The sequence below is a fragment of the Cherax quadricarinatus genome, chromosome 28, assembly GCF_038502225.1.
Source record: "Cherax quadricarinatus isolate ZL_2023a chromosome 28, ASM3850222v1, whole genome shotgun sequence".
Lineage (NCBI taxonomy): Eukaryota > Metazoa > Arthropoda > Malacostraca > Decapoda > Parastacidae > Cherax > Cherax quadricarinatus.
The window spans coordinates 15,399,582-15,420,633 of NC_091319.1; the positions used below are offsets into that span (position 1 = coordinate 15,399,582).

The window sequence follows — 21,052 nt, forward strand, 5'->3', positions numbered from 1 at the left end:
ACTCAGTGATAGCGCGTTTAACTCACAACTGAAAGAACCCGGCCCATGGCCTGGGCTCCGGGAGTAGAAACTCTCAAAACTCATTAAAGATATATCAAAGGTAAAGGTACCTGGGTCGAACCCTGGGAGAGATAGGTCTTAGAAGCAACATCCGTTGCACTTGTTACCTAGAAAGAGATATTTAGAAATTTATGAAATACCGTTGGTAGCTTCATTACCTTTTTCCAGGTAAAGCATGAACTAATTATGCCTAACACATCCATCACACAATGATTTTCCTGCAATACTGCAACACACACACACACACACACACACACACACTCTACGGGTTTTCAAAATAAGTGACGAAATCCGTCAGTCTGGTATGAAAGATTTCAGCTGCTACTAATAAACAACAAGGAAAAAACCTGACAACTATTGTACACCAAAAATGCACACTTAAGTGATGGGCCTGATGGTCTTCCTGGATCACTGTCATTGATTATTCACTTGACAATGGTCCAGGACGGACTGAAACGTCGTCATAAAGTTCCTCTTTCAAATGTGGGCTTTGGTGAGTTATTCCAGCCACAGTATTGTAACTTTTTATAAAATTACGGTTATGAGTTTTATGATGCTTGGCTGTATATAATGTGTACCATAAAATTATATTCACTTTCCATATATTAATCAAGGTAGCTATAAAATGTACTATATCTTATTGTTAAAAGACTCCAGTGAACTGTTCAGCTAGCTTGATTTACATGACATTGTACGAGGTTAAGAGGAAGAGCTCTACTTGCCTGTCCTTAAACACCCATCACCTAGATTGCCTATTCACATAATGATATCGCTGTATTACCTGTAAATTCGATATTAACCTTTACAGCCATTGCGGAGTTCCTTACACACAGGCACTACCATCCACAACGATGGTTACACAACATGACTTTAACATGCATTTTGGATGATGCCAGCAGTGTAATATTAAAAGTTTTAAAAATTGTAAAGGTAATGATATGAATTCATTTCAGTAACATTTGATTAAAAGGACAGCTTATTATATTCATATAATTCCCATATGATTGCTGACGTAACCACTGAGCGAAGACAGGTCGTCCATACAGTTACCACCATTATCACAATTACTATATGGCAGTAAAGAGTGTAAATATTACGAGGGAGAGCTACACATGAACATGAATTCAACACTTAGGCAGCATAACACATACATAAGTACAAATATACACATTCACACACAAATATTGAGGAAGGGGGGGGGGGTAGATGTTTTGAACACACTTCAAGAGATAATAAGAGAGAGTGAAGAAAATTTTTAGTTGTGCAATTATATTTCAGACAACAGAAAGCAGAGCAATTTTACAAGGGATAAAGACATACATTTGCAAGGAAAATTAAACATGGATTTAGTACTTAACATGGTTGTTCTATATGGTTGATCTGGCACACCTGGAAACACTGGGAGGTATCCTCGTGAATTCACCTAGATACGTTTGCAAGGGTCGAGTCCAAATCTCCTGACCCTGTCTTTCAAATTCATTCGGTGTAGAATTTGATAGTCAATTAAGGCCCTAACAAAAATTATGTAAAATAATTTGGTATATTAATATTGATATCTATGTTCTTCCCAGCTAGTGTTCTCAGAAGTCTCTCTAAGTCTGCTGTGAAGACAATCTGTGATTATAATGTTAATACCTACTTCTGGGCAACTGTTCTATTTATAGACTTCAATAACTTGATTGTTTAACTGTGAGGATGAGAGATCGTGGTGGGTTTTCATTTGGAAAACTGGAGTTTACCTGGAGAGAGTTCCGGGGGTCAACGCCCCCGCGGCCCGGTCTGTGACCAGGCCTCCTGGTGGATCAGAGCCTGATCAACCAGGCTGTTACTGCTGGCTGCACGCAAACCAACGTACGAGCCACAGCCCGGCTGGTCAGGAACCGACTTTAGGTGCTTGTCCAGTGCCAGCTTGAAGACTGCCAGGGGTCTGTTGGTAATCCCCTTTATGTATGTTGGGAGGCAGTTCAACAGTCTCGGGCCCCTGACACTTATTGTATGGTCTCTTAACGTGCTAGTGATACCCCTGCTTTTCATTGGGGAGATGTTGCATCGTCTGCCAAGTATTTTGCTTTCGTAGCGAGTGATTTTCGTGTGCAAGTTCGGTACTAGTCCCTCTAGGATATTCCAGGAGTATATAATCATGTATCTCCCCCGCCTGCGTTCCAGGGAATACAGTTTTAGGAACCTCAAGCGCTCCCAGTAATTGAGGTGTTTTATCTCCGTTATGCGCGCCGTGAAGGTTCTCTGTACATTTTCTAGGCCAGCAATTTCACCTGCCTTGAAAGGTGCTGTTAGAGTGCAGCAATATTCCAGCCTAGATAGAACAAGTGACCTGAAGAGTGTCATCATGGGCTTGGCCTCCCTAGTTTTGAAGGTTCTCATTATCCATCCTGTCATTTTTCTAGCAGATGCGATTGATACAATGTTATGGTCCTTGAAGGTGAGATCCTCCGACATGATCACTCCCAGGTCTTTGACGTTGGTGTTTCGCTCTATTTTGTGGCCAGAATTTGTTTTGTACTCTGATGAAGATTTAATTTCCTCGTGTTTACCATATCTGAATAATTGAAATTTCTCATCGTTGAACTTCATATTGTTTTCTGCAGCCCACTGAAAGATTTGGTTGATGTCCGCCTGGAGCCTTGCAGTGTCTGCAATGTCTGTCATGCAGATTCGGGTGTCATCTGCAAAGGAAGACACGGTGCTGTGGCTGACATCCTTGTCTATGTCGGATATGAGGATGAGGAACAAGATGGGAGCGAGTACTGTGCCTTGTGGAACAGAGCTTTTCACCGTAGCTGCCTCGGACTTTGCTCTGTTGACGACTACTCTCTGTGTTCTGTTAGTGAGGAAATTATAGATCCATCGACCGACTTTTCCTGTTATTCCTTTAGCACGCATTTTGTGCGCTATTACGCCATGGTCACACTTGTCGAAGGCTTTTGCAAAGTCTGTATATATTACATCTGCATTCTTTTTGTCTTCTAGTGCATTTAGGACCTTGTCGTAGTGATCCAATAGTTGAGACAGACAGGAGCGACCTGTTCTAAACCCATGTTGCCCTGGGTTGTGTAACTGATGGGTTTCTAGATGGGTTGTGATCTTGCTTCTTAGGACCCTTTCAAAGATTTTTATGATATGGGATGTTAGTGCTATCGGTCTGTAGTTCTTTGCTGTTGCTTTACTGCCCCCTTTGTGGAGTGGGGCTATGTCTGTTGTTTTTAGTAACTGTGGGACGACCCCCATGTCCATGCTCCCTCTCCATAGGATGGAAAAGGCTCGTGATAGGGGCTTCTTGCAGTTCTTGATGAACACGGAGTTCCATGAGTCTGGCCCTGGGGCAGAGTGCATGGGCATGTCATTTATCTCCTGTTCGAAGTCATTTGGCGTCAGGATAACATCGGATAGGCTTGTGTTAACCAAATTTTGTGGCTCTCTCATAAAAAATTCATTTTGATCTTCGACTCTCAGTCTGGTTAGCGGCTTGCTAAAAACTGAGTCATATTGGGACTTGAGTAGCTCACTCATTTCCTTGCTGTCATCTGTGTAGGACCCATCTTGTTTAAGTAGGGGCCCAATACTGGACGTTGTTCTCGACTTTGATTTGGCATAGGAGAAGAAATACTTTGGGTTTCTTTCGATTTCATTTATGGCTTTTAGTTCTTCCCGCGATTCCTGACTCCTATAAGATTCCTTTAGCTTAAGTTCGATGCTTGCTATTTCTCTGACCAGTGTCTCCCTACGCATTTCAGATATGACCTCTTTTAGCCGCTCTGTTATTCTTTTCCGTCGCCTGTAAAGGGAGCGCCTGTCTCTTTCTATTTTATATCTACTCCTTTTTCTTAGAGGAATAAGCCTTGTGCATACATCGAGTGCCACCAAGTTAATCTGTTCTAGGCATAAGTTGGGGTCTGTGTTGCTTAGTATATCTTCCCAGCTTATATCGGTTAGGACTTGGTTTACTTTGTCCCACTTTATGTTTTTGTTATTGAAGTTGAATTTGGTGAATGCTCACTCGTGACTAGTCTCATTATATCGGTCTGGGGCTCCACGCATACATGTCTGAACCTCAATTATGTTGTGATCTGAGTATATTGTTTTTGATATGGTGACATTTCTTATCAGATCATCATTGTTAGTGAAGATGAGGTCTAGTGTATTCTCCAGTCTAGTAGGCTCTATTATTTGCTGGTTTAAATTGAATTTTGTGCAGAGATTTAAAAGCTCGTGTGAGTGTGAGTTTTCATCAGAGCTGCCTCCTGGTGTTATTACTGCAACAATATTATTTGCTATATTCTTCCATTACAGATTACAGTTTAATTTTGAGTAAAAATGATAATTATAAGTTATATGCTAATGTTTTAAAAATGGTGGGACTGAGTACTCAGGCGGAAGGAAAGAAGCAGTTGCATTGCTCGTGTAGACAGTCGTCAGTATGTCAAAAACTTACCTATAACACCAATGTTTACCAGTTATTAAAAAAATCAACACTCCACGTGTAGGACCAAAGGCAACTTTAGATCAATGAACACTACAATTATTTTGCCCTTGTCTGGCCAAGCTCATTTTTATTCAGATATTTATTTAGGCTTCGGGCATATACAATCTTTTTTACACATGAAAATTATGTAGACCTAAGCTAGGATAACTTAATAAAGTCAGTGCGACTTGTTTCCACCTGGGGCACCTCGCTACATGTTTTACAGACAACTGTGCATTTATGGAATAGCACCAATGAACTATTACATAAATTATGAACATTTAACCCATGATAACGTAGGTCATTGAGACTTATTTCCAGTGTGGTCCACATTTCCACCTGAATGCTTTTCCTAAATGTGAACCCTAAATATTTAGGGTAAATAAACATTTTATTTAAGGTTTCTTATACCCAGTACACAAATATTATTTTTACAATGGTCTTTAAATAAGGCACACAAAACGCACACTACATAGGAAAACCCAATCAAGGTAAAGTGACTTATTTCCATTGCGGAAATAAGTCACTTTACCAGGAAGATCGTCTCAAGAGCTTTCCACATGCAGGAGTCAGGTGGGTAACGAAATAAACCAGAACTTGGGCGACTCCAGCTTGCGAGGTAACATTAATAGACTGGCCTAGCCGTTTTCTCTTAAGAAATTAGCAAGGCGGACTCAACACAGAAAACGACTCGTGTTACATGAAGAGCAGAGCTGCACGGTACGCCTGTATGTGGTTGAAGGGGTCGATTCATAGCTCCTGGCCCTGCCTCTTCACTGGTCGATACTGCGTCACTCTCTCCCCCGTTCCTAGAGCCTTATCATACCTCTTCTTAAAGCTGTGTATTTAACTTGTCTCCACTACTTCACTCTCCAGGTTATTCCACTTCCTGACAACTCTAAGGCCATTGAAATATTTCCTAACATTCCTATGGCTTATCTGGGTTTTTAATTTCCAGCTGTGGCCCCCTGTTCCTGTGTCCCATCACTGAAACATTCGAGCCCTGTCCACCTTGTAAATTCCTCTCGGTATTTTATACGTTGTTACCATGCCCCTCTATCCCTATCCTTTAGTGTCATCAGGCTGAGTTCCCTTGACCTCTCCTCGTAAGACATACCCCTCAGTTCTGGGTCTAGTCTTATTGCAAATTTTTGCTCTTTCTCCAATTTCTTGACGTGTTTTACTAGGCGTGGGTTCCAGACTGGTGCTGTATACTCCAATATGGGCCTGACGTACACGATGTACAGTGTCGTGAATGACTCCTGATTTAGATGTCGAAATGTTATTCTCAGGTTTGCCAAGCACCCATATGCTGCAGCAGTTACTTGATGTGTACCGTAGCTGGACAGATACCTAAAGTCAGTGCCGGATCAGCCGGGCTGTGGTTCGTACGTTGGACTGCGTGCGGCCAGCAGTAACAGCCTAGTTGATCAGGCCCTGATCCATCGGGAGACCTGGTCATTGACCGGGCCGCGGGGGCGTTGATCCCCGGAATAACCTCCAGGTAGTCACGAAGATTCTGGAGCACAGGCAAGAAGGCTGGCCCTTATATATTAACGTCAAGTGAAAAGGGACGGGTAGCAGAAGAGAGCATAGTCACTGGTATGAGGGATTCCCCAGTGGAAGTAGGTCATACCCAAAGGGATGGGTCAGTTGTAATAGCCGTGAAGGTTACGTAGATGTCCTCTGAACCAAGATTCCATGAAGCTGCAGTGTCTGACAAGTTGTACAAGAATGGTACACAATACTGACAAGATGAAAATTAAGAGATGTGCAACATCTGGGTATCTTGATTGTAGACGTTACGCCATCCAGTGGCTTTATCAATACAAACTCTAGGACATCTACATAATCTTCTTCACGGCTACTACTACTAACCCATCCCTTCGGGTATGACCTACTTCCACTGAGGAATCCCGCCTACCCGTGACTATGCCCTCGTCTGCTACCCGTCCCTTTCCACCTGACGTTAGTATATAAGCACCAGCCTTCTTGCCTATTTGATGTGTGCCTCAGGGGACATGCTCGGTATAATGCTTACCCCAAGATCCTTTTCTTTAGGTGAAGTTTGCAGCCTTTGTCCCCCTAACCTGTACTCCGTCTGCGGTCTTTACCCTTCCCCAATCTTCATGACTGCACTTGCTGGGGTTAAACTCCAGGAGCCATTTGTCGGACCAGACTTGTGCAAGTTTATTTAGGTACAGGTACACATAAGTGCAATTATCATACATAGTGTAAATTACCTAGGATAACCCAAAAAAGTCAGATAAAGTGAAACTAAATCAGCCATGCCCCGTGGTCTGGCTGGCAAACCTCTCACTTCAATCGCTGAGTGTCTGGGTTCGATTCCTGGAAGGGGTGCAAACATTCGACGCGTTTCCTTACACCTGTTGCCTTTTTCACCTAGCATGTAGGTACCTGGGTGTTAGTCGACTGGTGTGGGTCGCATCCTGGGGGGACAAGACTGATAACTCCAATGGAAATAAGACAGTTCCTCGATAACTCTGACTTTCTTGGGTTATCCTGGGTGGCTAACCCTCCGGGGTTAAAAATCCGAACAAAATCTTATATTAGTAATCTACTACGATAACCCAGGATAACCCAGAAAACCAAGCAGCGTGTCTTAAGGTCCTTCTCGCGATCTTCCTTAGGCAGCAACTTACATCAGTCGCTAACTCCTAGGCATCTATTTACTGTGGCTGATGGCGCATTCAACTCGCATGCTGGGTGTCTAAGGTTAGAGCCCCGGCACAGGTGAAAACGTTGAGCACGTTTCCTTACACCACCTGCCCCTGTTCACCTAGTAGTAAATAGTTCGGATTTTTAACCTGGGGTAGGGAGGGTTAGCCACCCAGGATACCCAAATAAAGTTAGTACGTCATCGAGAACTGTCTTATTTTCATTAGGGTCCCCCAGGATGCGACCCACAACAGTCAACTAACACCCAGATACCTACTTACTGTTAGGTGAACAGTGACTGCAGTTTTAAGAAAACAAAACCAATGCTTCCACCCGTACCGGGGACTGAACCACGGACACTCAGTATTTGAGGTGAGAGGGAGTTGCCGAGCCCCTCCTCAATGACGCAGTGATTTTATTGGGTTATCCTGGGTAGCTAGCTAACCTCCCGGGTTAAAAATCCGAAAAATATCTGAAGAGGAGCAGCAGGTGTTAGAAGACTTGCACGTATATCTCTCTCGGAAGTTTCTATTTATGAAACAAAGGATTACAGTTTCACGTCCAAGAAAATTCTGTCTAGTTGGTGCATTAGGTATAAAGCCTATCAAGTACACGAGTCACCTGTACACTACCTGTCTAGGATACTGTAAACCCTGTAATAATGTTGGTAGAATTAACGACAATATATTAAGTAAAAGGACACAAGTGAAACTAATGTGACATTTTATTGTGGGAACGTTTCGCTCTCCAGGAGCTTTATCAGGCCGGGTTGACAAAGCTCCTGGAGAGCGAAACGTTGTCACAATAAAATGTCACATTAGTTGCACTTGTCTCCTTTTACTTTACTGTAAACCCTAAAATATGAATTAGAGTAAACTCTCATGAAATATACACATCTTGTCTCACAACATATCTCAGTACATATCTCAGTACATATCTCAGTACATATCTCAGTACATATCTCAGTACATATCTCAGTACATATCTCAGTACATATCTCAGTACATATCTCAGTACATATCTCAGTACATATCTCAGTACATATCTTGTCTCAATGGTTGGTTGGTATCGATTAATAATAATATTAATAATTAATATTGTTCTACAAGTACATGATACAACTATTATAGATCTAGCTGATATTACTGGTACACTGTATAGAAAGACCTGGTTATGCAGAAAATTTCGGGCAACTTACGTACAGACTGCACGTCACACGTTCACTATGCCTTATATTGTGTAAAGGTTAATAAAAACGAGTGGTTGGAAATCGAGAATATTAAAAAATAGAAACCTCACAACAAACGTTTGATGTGAGGTTTCTACTGAAGATACGACTTAAGTAGATCAGCTGAACATCGTCAGAGGCGAGAAAATTGATAATTTTGAAGCTAATCTAATTGGCATAATCATTGCAAAGCTTGAACATAAAACACAAAATCCACCATAAAGCACCAAATGTGAAGCAAGTGGGAATGTACGTCACCAGTTATCTTATTCCTTGACTTCACACACGGCAAAATAAAAAAAAAAAGGCGGGTGACAAATTAAATGAGCTACGTGACTGCCTCAGCGTAGAGATTCACAAATTTATTATATAATAAAATTAGGACAAGTAAAGAAAATAGCGGACAGATGCGAAGACCTAGTTCTCTTGATAGTGAACCATGACTGGCGAGTACACCCCTCGATGACCCTCTAAAAACCCAAAGTTACAAAATTCAGAATGTGAATGTGCAACACTAAAGTCAATGCCAAATATCTAATTACGATATTAAAATGCCTCCACACAATTGCAAGGAACCTAGTAAACTAATATGATGCACTGTGTTGAACCGGAAGTAGAGAATCTCGATGAAATCTGTAACATGTATTGCAACAGTGAATTTCAACTCTCATGGCACTTACTATCATTCAGAATATACTGTATATAACAGCAAGAACATAATTAAGACCTGCAATAATGAGCAACATACAGGACGTTCAGAATTTGTACTGTGTAATACAGTGGCACGAAAGTGTTTATAAAACGTTCATGTGTTATCTTAGAGAAAAGATAGAGCAAGGCGTGAGGCACAAGCTCTCAGACACTAGATATACCTATCATCTCAAGCCAAAGAAATTTCTCAGCTTCATACATACAATATTGTTTATCACATGTGATTGATCTTACCCAAAGAGACAGCATTTTGTCTCTGGTTTTGATGGCATAAGATGTGGTCGATCACATTCAAGTTAGAGAACAACTCGCGCCCACACACCATTATACTCTAAGACTAATTTGAGGAAATATAATAAAGGTCCAGGAAGAGGAATATTAGGGTTACCTCCATGGTGATTGTTCCAGCACCGAGGCAAGACTTACGTAATGTTACTCGAGAAAATATACGGAAATCAGATGAAGACAAAGAATCCTGGGAAAAATCCCTCCAGAAATTTCCAGGAGTAAAATATAATACATCTTTTCTCGCCTACGTTCCAAAGTGTACAGTTCGTGGGGGTTCAAGCATTCCCAGTGATTTTGGTGCTTGACTGAATTTATATGAGCAGTGATTTTTACCTATCTAAAATTTTTGCATATCTAAAAGTATTCCAGCCTAGTGATGAAGGCAAATAACTTGCAGAGCTTGAAGTGTAGGTATGATCGGACCCCTGGAAGCTAAAAATCAGTGAAGAAAGTTGGTCGATAATGGTTTGAGACAGTGTTAGAAGTATGTATCAACCCCTGCAAATGCACATAGGCAAGTACAGCTTTATGGGTACATACAAACTAAAATAAACACTTGACAAGTTGCTGTTCATCATGCCAGCGCCAGCACATGTGTTGCACCTGTGCTCACCTCAACCCCCAGCGCCAGCACGTGTGTTGCACCTGTGCTCACCTCAACCCCCAGCGCCAGCACGTGTGTTGCACCTGTGCTCACCTCAACCCCCAGCGCCAGCACGTGTGTTGCACCTGTGCTCACCTCAACCCCCAGCGCCAGCACGTGTGTTGCACCTGTGCTCACCTCAACCCCCAGCGCCAGCACGTGTGTTGCACCTGTGCTCACCTCAACCCCCAGCGCCAGCACGTGTGTTGCACCTATGCTCACCTCAACCCCCAGCGCCAGCACGTGTGTTGCACCCGTGCTCACCTCAACCCCCAGCGCCAGCACGTGTGTTGCACCCGTGCTCACCTCAACCCCCAGTCCCACATGTGCTGCACCTGTACTCACTTCAACCCCAGCCCCAGCACATGTGCTACACCAGTGATCACTTCAACCCCCAGCCCCAGCACATGTGCTGCACCAGTGATCACTTCAACCCCCAGCCCCAGCACATGTGTTGCACCTGTGCTCACCTCAACCCCAGCACATGTGTTGCACCTGTGCTCACCTCAACCCCCAGCCCCAGCACATGCGCTGCGCCTGTGCTCACTTCAACCCCTAGCCCAAGCACGTTTGTTTTTTCACCTGCACTCACCTCAGCCCCCAGCCCCCAGCCCCAGGCAGTGCGCACTTGCGCTCACGTCAACCCTCTCCCCAACACCCAGCCCTGGACAGTGCTTGGCTCCTCACCAGGGTCATGCTAGTGCCAACACCCCCGCCACGTAGATGCCACCACCACCACCCACACTACCACTATTACTACACCCTCAACAACCCACACCACCTATTACCATATCCTCAACCACCCCCACACTACAATTATCATCACACACTCATAACCACCCCCACACTACAACTATTACCACACGCCCTTAACCAACCCCCACAATACAACTCACCACCATCCACATTACCACTATTATCACACCCACCACACCCTTAACCACCACCACCACACTACAACTCACCATAACCCACACCACCACTATTACTACATCCACCGCAATCAAACACCACATCCTCAACCACCCCCATACTACCACCACTACCAACCTTCCATGCTACATTCCCCACTAATCACGGATTAGTCCTGACTGGAACAGTAGTCTCTCACATTATCAGATGACCAAAAGCTGCAGCTGTGGGTCACCATATGACTAAGACCCACGTCAGGAAACACTTGTCCAGTTTCCTGACAAACCTGACCTAACCTACCCGCTATCAGCGGACGAAGGATCTACCCTTCACCGCTTCTTACGTTATATATATATATAAAATATTGTACAAAAGTAGTAACTGCAAAAAGTGATTGTATAAATTTTAGTTTTGTGTTGGTATCAAGGCTGAGCGAGTGAACAGCGCCTATCAAGGCTGTGTGAGCGAACAGCGCCTATCAAGGCTGAGTGAGAAGAGAGCCTATCAAGGCTGAGGGACTGAACAGTGGAGTGGGTCACTGGGTTAATCCGGGGAGGGGGACATGGACCTGCTCCGCATGGGTCAGTAGGCCTGTTGCAGTGTTCCTTCGTTCTTATGTTCTTAAGAAGGAGTAGAGATGAGGAAGAAGGGGAGGGGATACCGAGAGAGGGGAGAAAGCCAAGGGGAAGAGAGGGAGAAAGGGGTGGGAAAGTGGCGGGGCAGAGCTGTGCAGGGAGGGAGAGGGAAAGGCAGGAAAAGAGGGGAGAGGTGAAGGTGGAAGGGAGGGAAGAATAGGAGAAAGAGGGAAGGGAAAAAGAGAGGAAAAAGAGAGAGGAGGGGAAGAGTATAAAAATAGGAGAAAGTAGTCATATATTGTGTGGTACAAAGCTCCAAGTATGTATGAATCAGCCAGTTGGAAGGCTAGCTGGCTGGCTGGCTGGCTGGCTGGCTGGCTAGCTAGCTAGCTAGGGATCATGAAGAACAATCAGGTGGACAAGGTCGTACCAGGTTAAATCTGCTTATTAATTTCCAAGAAAAATATTCTGACGAGGGTGTTGCTACACATTTGATGACCTGTTAATTAATCTGAAAAAAAAAACGACTATGGCGACTTACAAAGTTCTGTCCTTGACTCCAGGACACAGACTGTCTAGGGGTAGTCTACCTGTTGAGAACCAATGAGCATCTCGTAGGTTTGGTTGTATTTATTTACGAGTTTCCTTAAGGGTGGAAGTATTGCTTTTAGTCTCGTTAATGAGCCCAGACAAATACCAATCGCTGGTTTAGCCAGTGATGAGAATCCACATGAAAAAATTAGCTTATATAGCATTTTTTTTTTTTTGGTAGATAGCGGCGCCTGTCGATGGTTCCCGGGGACATACTCGCCTCTCGGGAAATGAATGTTAGCGTCATCCAACAAGATATTTAATTGTTCGTTAATGCGCCAAAAATAAAACACATTCACACAGAACTCCAACTTAGACAATAACAAAAGTAACCCAGATCCGTCTTTGTCATTGCCTTGGTGTCAATGATGTTAATGTGATGTGATGCCATGGTATGATTCAGTGAGGTGTGATTCTGTGAAGTGTGTTTCAGTGAGGTATGATTCAGTGAGGCGTGATTCAGTGAGGTATGATACGGTGAGGTATGACTCAGTCAGGTATGACTCAGTCATGTGTGATTCATACTCCTTAAAATTAACTCTGCTCTTGCTCGGCGAACTTCTTAAACCACTCTTGTCAAGTTTTGCAATTATAAATATAGAATTTTTTCTCTCTGGTATGGAAGCACACACAGGGAGCAAAAATAATAACTTTCTTCACCATCTGGACATTGAAGGAAATGGTATAAAATACCGACGCGATGGAGAGAGAAACATGCAGTTTACTGCGACTTTTTATTGACGGCCTTTATCTCATGACGTGGACTTTATTTATCAAAAAAGGATACCATTATACTGCATTTGCATCTTTTTCCACTATTTAGAAGTAAGTAATGGTAGAGTGACCTGTGTGAACTGGTCACCTCTACCACATGCCTAACAGACGTCGTAAGCTTCTCTCTTTTATGTGCGGGTTATTTGTGTATCGTTCCAGTCACGGTATTGTGCCTTTTTTTTTGTTATTTACAGACAAGTGTTGTAAGTCCTGTAAGTTACAGGGACGGACAGACTAATTCTAAAGAGTTAAACGCAGAAAAAAAGGCAGATAAGCATTTTAAAAATCCGTATATTTTTGCCACGGCTCGTCCTAACTGTTTTCAGGAAGACTCCGAAGAAGGAATCATCCGTCAAGTGGAGACGTGGATGGAAAACATGTACTAAAATTTAAAAAAATGTTGTTTAATTTGCAATCTTTGGAACTGTTTGGATTTTCTATATATACTGATGTAATTTTATGCAAGTGGTCGGGTGGTCATATTCGCGGCCCTTGCCAAGAAGAATAGAGGTTCAAGCCTTGGAAAGTGGACGAAGCCTTCAATGTTTGACCATGTGTGGAAAAAACTCAAAGAGCTAATGTATAGTGGTCAGGCCACTGAATCTTTCTTATCTATCTGTTTCGATAAACCCACAACATTTCTTCGCTGCTGTCTCAATCCCTTCCCCAACCTTGCCAGCTCTATGACTGAAAAAAAAAATGGATGAGAAGTCACTCTAGCATTCACCAGCTCTTCACTGTGCACATAACGTTCCTTCCCTTCAGCACACAATGTATATTCGTCCGTCTTGTAGAGTAATGAGGTTGTTGCTACAACTATGTAGGACAGTGCTGCGATTATTCTTACTGACCAGAATTGTCGAGTGATGGACTTCGTGGTTCCATCAACCTACTCCTGATTTTTTTTTGTTCACCTCCACCACTTCATTTATTTCGTTCCACTTACTAAACTGACATATACATTATATATATATATATATATATATATATATATATATATATATATATATATATATATATATATATATATATATATATATATATATATATATATATAATCTTCCTTGCCTCTCTGTGGCTCATATAATGTATCTTCACCTGTTTTTTTTTTAGCCCCCGGCTCCTCTCAAACAACTTGCCCTTATCTACTATCTAATCCAGTGAGTAATCTAGGACATGTTTATACCCACTGACTCACCTCTCTTGTATAATATTTGGGATGAGCACTCGCGTTTCCCCCGTTTCCAATGAATTCTTTTAAATACTTGCTATGGGGTCACAAGTTTCCTATCCTCTCTTACAATATCCATGCCTATATCTTACATGGCAAGTTGTATCTAATTTTTTTATTACAGACATTTTCACTTCTTCTTTTATTTTATTCCTTCCCCCAGGCCTTATTGCTCGCTCCTTCTCCATCTTCCTGGCATCTTTATTTTTTTTCCAGTGAGCACCTCTCTTAACCTTCAGTTCTGCACCTACCTCTCAACCTTCAGCTTTGCACCTACCTCTCAACCTTCAGCTCTGCACCTACCTCCTCCCTGTCATCCTTTGTAATTGTTTTCCTAAAAGTTTTATTGTCTAGTCTTTAATTAGTCACCCATATCAGCCAAAATTCCATTTTGGTCTCTTAGCTGTTGCATCACTTTTTAACTGTCTTCCTACTATTATTATCATTGTACAGCCATTTCTAGTTCTCTTCCTTGGTCCCCTGCTTTTTTTTTCCATCCTCCATTTTTGCAAGTCCTTTTACTCTTATCAACTGACTCGCTACACGTGTAAACATAGGGGTCCTCCGCACTCGGTATTCTCTTTCCTCATTGTTTTTACAAATCGGTATGTTGCTTCCTTACATATTTTTAGTGGCCTTGTCATTTTTGTGTACTCTCTCCTGTTTCCCCACTGTACTCCAATGAGGAACTTTCATTCTTGATTAATTACCTCTGCTGTAGTTTGATTTTTTCGTATCTTTACTTCTATCCATCTCTTCATTAATCAGTTAATCAAAACTTTGAACCATTGGGTCACTGGCTCCATAAGGTTCCTCACATTTAATTTCCTCTATGTCCGCTTCACTTCGAGTGATGAAAGGATGCAGTCTTGCTGGTTTGATTTTTCATACTGTTGTGGCATTTTCATCTCTGGCGAACTTCCTTTATTTTCTCCCCACAGTTCTGATCTTACATTAGATTCTCTCTCCAAGTAAATTTCTTTATAAACGAAAATCGAACAATCAGTAGTTTTGGCAATATTTTCTTCATTCTTTGCAATGTTATTCTCTGTGGTCCTAACGTACCACTGATATGTCTCCATTACTGATATGTCTAGTTTCATTTCCAATATTCTTATTTTTAATTCACAGCATTTGTCTTTTTGTCTACATATGTATACCACACTTCTCTTCGTCTTTCATTTTTATTTTTGGTTCATGTGGTCTATGCTTAGTGTGGGGGTTGATAGGGACGAATCCTTCTAAGTGTGGGAGTGGGGAGGGATGGGGTTCTGTTATTATAATCATCTGTACAGACTGGTCCCACACCACGACTCAGACCTGATCACTGAGGTTAATGGTGTTTGGTGCGTGCAGTCATAGGACTAGGAGGATTCTTAGGCCCTTTATTCAAAGAGTATCTCTCTCAAAATGGATGGAATACAATGTCGAGTATTGAGGTGGTGTAGGGAGGCGTGGATACCCACTTCGTTCGTCCAGTTGTTGGAAGTATTTATGAAGGTATGCAGTGTGGGTGACTGATGCAATGATATGAACAGAGTCTGAAGAGATGAAGGTGACAGGGATGTTATGGAAGTAACAGGAATGTCTTTTAGAACATAAGAACATAAGAATGGAGGAACACTGCAGAAGGCCCACCGGCCTATACAAGGCAGGTCCCTATCAAAACGACCTCTACCCAAATTCTTTATCTTGGTCAACAGCCCCAAAAGCTGTTGTGACAGGGATGTCCTGATCGTAGTTGGGAAGGGTATGGGTAATGATAGAAATTAGTGTTGGGGTGTAATGGTAACTGGTGGCAGGGAATAATGAAAAAAAAAAGAAGAGGAGATGAATGCTGTCAAAAAGACGGAACTGGGAGTGCAATGGTAAAAATATTGGTAGGGGTGAAAGTACCCTCTATCATCTCCAGCCCAATTCTATCCCTGCTGTTATGTTCTATTAGTTAGGGGAGATTTCTCTAATGCCATTTCTCTGTGATTTATCACTGTTTCTACACTCTTATCACGTATTTGTAGGAATTTTGCATTCATTTAGTCACTATTCCATCCCTCTTCTTTCTCCAGAAAGACTATGGTATTGAGCTTATCTTACTTCCGAAAGTTTTTTCTTCCTTAGCCTTTTTGGAACCTGAAAACCTTATTCTCAGCAAACCTGAAACTTAAGTGTTAGCCTCAATGCTCAGCGATACATTTATCAGTGATCTGGTAGTGTCATTGAGCGCGTTGATCTGCATAATGCTGTAGTATCAGTGTAGTACAAAGAGGATGATGTTTGCTTGCAGCGCTGCGAAAGCTTTGCCTTCGTCATATTTTCTACTGTATATTACAGAGTCAAGGACAACACTTACAATGAAATATATCTACATTCACTGTTTCGCCTTCCAAGTTCTTTGTTCCATTGTCACGTGTCAACTGCCACACTCGAGTGCGTCCTAGTGTTATTCCATTTATCCCATGCAGCCTATCGTCATTTATTGCATGGTGTCACTACCAATATAACACGTCATTATTCTGCGCCCTGTCATTAACATATGCGACTTGTCACCATCTCATGCGACTTGAAACCATCGCATTCATTCAGTGATCATGTACGTCCGTAGACTATCACATGCTCTAATCTCAGTGGCATGTTCCCGTCCCAAACCGTTCCTGTCATTCAACTTTCTAGTTGGTCCATTTCAAGAACTTACCCAATTCAACATTAGTTATCACAGCTTCCTTGGTAAAAAATTCAAGAAAAATATTATGAACAAAAATAGAAAGAGCCCATAATAAAAATAATAATAATGAACTCTAGCTTTTCAATGTGGGAATACTAAAATTCGAGAAAAATAAAGTATTTATTATTTAATGCATAGATATAAAAAAAATTATGTACCTACTTCCATTCACACACTAGCCTTGTTACTCATTTTGAGTCATCTAACACAGTTGACATTTTGATATAAACAATAACTTGCATATACGTGAAACAAAAAAGAACCATACTGCTTGATGGAATACTAATTGCGTTAAACTAGTTACTGGTATGTTTGCTTGGATGCAAATTAGTAAAAATAACCAACCATAAACGCCAGAAACGATAATGCCAGTACATAAAAAAAGGTACTGTTTTTGTATTATGGTTACAATGCTTATAATACAGCTTTTTCAACCTAAAATTCTGCAACTTGAAGCTAACAACAAAAACAAATGATAATGCTGATAATTTCATTTCTGCTTCTTCTAAGCTACAAAGAATGTGATACTGAAGTTAGAATTTGCTGAAAGATAATTGTGCAGTAATACATCAGTCTATACAAAATGAGAGGTTTTTTTTTTCCTTTACAGGAAGTGTCAGTACTAGAAACTTGTAAACAGACGAGGTTTGAGCAAAGTTGCTATTTAAATAATGTATTACAGAAACGAGCACACAGCAGCCAGCTGATCACTGGAAGTGTGTGCTGGCACCTGTCTACCTCCGTCTCAAGCCACATGGGTTACAGTATTACACACTATGTACTCGCTGGTTATTTACAAGTCAGACACGGAGGCTAGAAGTGAACCAACATCTACTACAGTTCTAGAGACTGCTAAAAGCTGACCGGCTATTTACATGACTGAGAAGGTCTATTGCTTTTCTGAGTGATGGTAACACGATTCTGTTCATCACTGCTCCAGAAGATAATGCTACAGTTTATACACGATATTTGCCTCTACTAAAGCTATTAACTCTACTGTAGATATAAATACTTATTAACAATCTTCCAACTAAACAACAACAATGTCTATTTCTGTAACTCAAGTCTTACCATATGCCTCCTCCCTACATCTATTGTCACTGACGTTCTCTGTGGAATCACAGTGAGTAAACCAATGTCTGCCAACGCAATATAAACAATGGTTTTGCTCTCACCTCTATTAAAGAAATGTATCTCTAATTACCTCCAAAGGCTCTTAGAAATTGTACAATATGCAGTTACTAAAATAACATTAAAGAAATCATGCACTTTTGCATGTTAATATTGAAAAAAATGAAAAAATAAAGAAATCCTAAAAATAAAGGGCAGATAATTTTGACAATGTAGGTGGTGGTGCAAGCTGCGCGGGCTCAGCTCCTGTGTCCTAGGAATGTACAGGCGTAACACAGGACGCAGATAATAATGTAGGCATGCTGGCGCAGCAAGCTGTCCAGGCTAGACCGTCGTCTCCTTCGAGAGGCTTCCATAGCCGCCTCCATTTCTGCCTCAGGATCAGCATTGACGTTATCATCATCTTGGTGACCCAGAAGCCTCGATGTGTCTTCAGGTTCAGTGTTATCTTGGCCGCTTTCGGGAGCACCTTCCACTGTGGCGGAAGGTCGACGCATCATCTTTTTCATGAATACCGGTGACAGGAGGTACAAATCCATGACTGACGTCGGATACCGAAAACTAAATAATGACAAAGATTATCTGGAAAAGTTGGGCGATAATACTGTGTTGACTTAGTTACTTCGCACAGCAGAGCAAATGTTGGTTTGTTGTTACTGATTCTGGCCACTATGTGGAGAGTGGTGGCTGGAGTCTGTCTTCAAGGTGAGCTCAACGCGATGGTCACTGTCTTCCCTGCTTTTATATAATCTCACTTGCTCCTCGCTTTGGCGCTGACAAGAGATGGAGAGCTGTGTACGAATAGAAACTCATGTTACAGTAAAAAAAATGGGTCTCGTAAATTACTAAGGCAATATGGGCAAAATATAAAGCAAGTATTGTAAAGCACGTGTACTTAAATGCATATTACCACTTTTGATAATGTCTACAGGCGGCGATGATCCAAACTGAGTAACAGCGCCGACTGATATCTCTCTCAAAAATCTTGTACGCTCCTAAAGACTGAAGGTGGGAGTGGAGATTTTGGGATAGGAGGTAATAGGATTTAGAAGCAGGGAGGACGAGGATCTCCAGCGTATTCAAGGGTCTGCACCTAGGGGTACTCTAGGATGAGCTTTTGAGATGCTCGTGGAGTAATGTTGTCTTGGCCACGGGTCAGACTTGGAAGATGGCGTAAACAACCAAGAGGAAACACAGCAGAATAGCGTAAGTGCATCCAAAAACTTGGGTCTCCATGTTGCTCCTGGTAATCTTACTGACACGTTATGTATATATTATATAATCTGTGAAGTTTAGTTTATCTTCAAAGCTGGAGGCTTCAGATTTAAAGTAGAAAACGAAGACTTGTGTTTAGCTGGTGAAGCCGTCGACGATAATGTAGCTGATAAACTTGTATACTCACACAGCCTCGAAGAAATATATTAACAAGTTCAGCTCAGAACACTGCACCTTCCAGGATAGCATAAAGTGCCACCAGGAATGTTACCAAGATGAGATAGGTGCAAAACAGGCTTCTTTTTTCATCCATATTGATCTAGTTTCAGGAACTTGTAGAAAAAATAAGTCAACTTTACTTTTGTTAGATATAGAAGATTAAAAGAAGGCGCTGTCCAAAACGATGTAAAGGACAATTAGGAAAGCTAGAAGAATGGCATAGGTATAACCCAGGTTCTGGTGTTCACCGACTGACATCTTATCGAGTACTGACTTGTAATATTAAAATATAAAATGCAGTATGCACTTACAGGAAGGTGCCTTGCATGAAGAGATAAAGCACCACCAGGAAAGACAAGAGAATTGCGTATGTATATGCAAGATGTTGGTTCTCAAAGACAACCATTTTCAGTCAGATATGGGTTGAAGTCTTGCCAGTTCTCACTCTAGAACGCTGTTAATACTTCTATGACAACTGAAGCTTCAGCTTATTTAACCTTTTCAATACTGAGGCTTGCTGTAGTTGGTGTGGTATCCTAGAGTACCTCCAGGACGACGTAGAGGAAGGCAAGAAAGGAGAGTAGGATGATGTAGGTGCTGGCCAGTGACTTGTGCTCCATCATAACAATCCGGGAGAGTTGGGGCAAAAACTTTGGGTCAGTGGAAGGTCCTGAGCTCCTTTGTCTGGGCCGTGGAGAGAGGATGCAGATATCGGGAGGTCCTATGGTCCCTTTTACTGCGACGAGGGATGATGGAGAACGAAGGCTTCGCACCGAGGGGGGAGTTGGGCTCAGAATACGCTGGAGTGTGATCAAATTATGTCACTAGGATGGGTTGGGAAAGGGTCTGGAGAGGGTAAGGGTTACAAACTCATGTTCTTAGAACACGAGCCCCTCCAGTACCATATAAAGCACCACTAAGAACACCACTAGGATGATATACGTGAAGACGAGATTCTTGTTTTCCAATTCTGCCATTCGATGCCTGGTGCACCACTATAACACAAGGTTGCACCAGCAGGTACCTCTCCTTCCTTGTTCAAGTGCACCTTTACCGCTCGCAGGTCCACAAGCGAATGTTGTCCGCCACGTCCCTCTCCTCCTCTTATAGGCAATACCCGCTTCCTCAAAGTGGGCGACCCAGCGACCCAAGGGGAAAAATTCGGCCTGGCACCAGTGTCAATACGATTCGCCGGGGTGCCAGAGGAGATCGGCCGCTGGCGGTGTTTGGGGGCGGGACCGGAGAATTGGCACATACCTGCACGTACTGGAGGTTAAAAACCCGCAAGATCTGGCGCCACCTTCCCGCAGTTTCTAGAATGCGCTGCCCCGCATAAGGGTAGTCCAACCTGACTACATCCTCGTGTCTTTGTGTGCCACGCCCACTACCACCCCGCCCCCAGTCGTCACCCATCAACACGCTCCTTCCCCGGTCCTCATACCCCACCATACATCCCCATGCCCACTCCCCTAGCCACATATTCTTACATTTGTGTGCCACTCCCCACCTCCATCACTACTCCCCCCTCACCTCACAAGACCTATTAACATGCCCCTTTATTCCATCCCCCATTAAAACGCGTCCCTTTCAATC

General features: G+C 42.4%; 1 protein-coding gene and 1 long non-coding RNA gene across 4 annotated transcripts in view; both read right to left on the reverse strand.

Moving 5' to 3' along the window:
• The window catches only part of LOC128693337 (ligand of Numb protein X 2), a 581,167-nt gene that overhangs the window by 310,166 nt on the left and 249,949 nt on the right, over window positions 1-21,052 (reverse strand). The gene's annotated exons all lie outside the window — the stretch shown is intronic.
• LOC138853323 (uncharacterized) lies at window positions 17,003-20,542 on the reverse strand. The gene is made up of 2 exons (XR_011392532.1): window positions 18,936-20,542; window positions 17,003-18,816 (listed from the first exon to the last, which is right to left on the reverse strand). It is a non-coding gene; the product is annotated as an uncharacterized lncRNA (long non-coding RNA).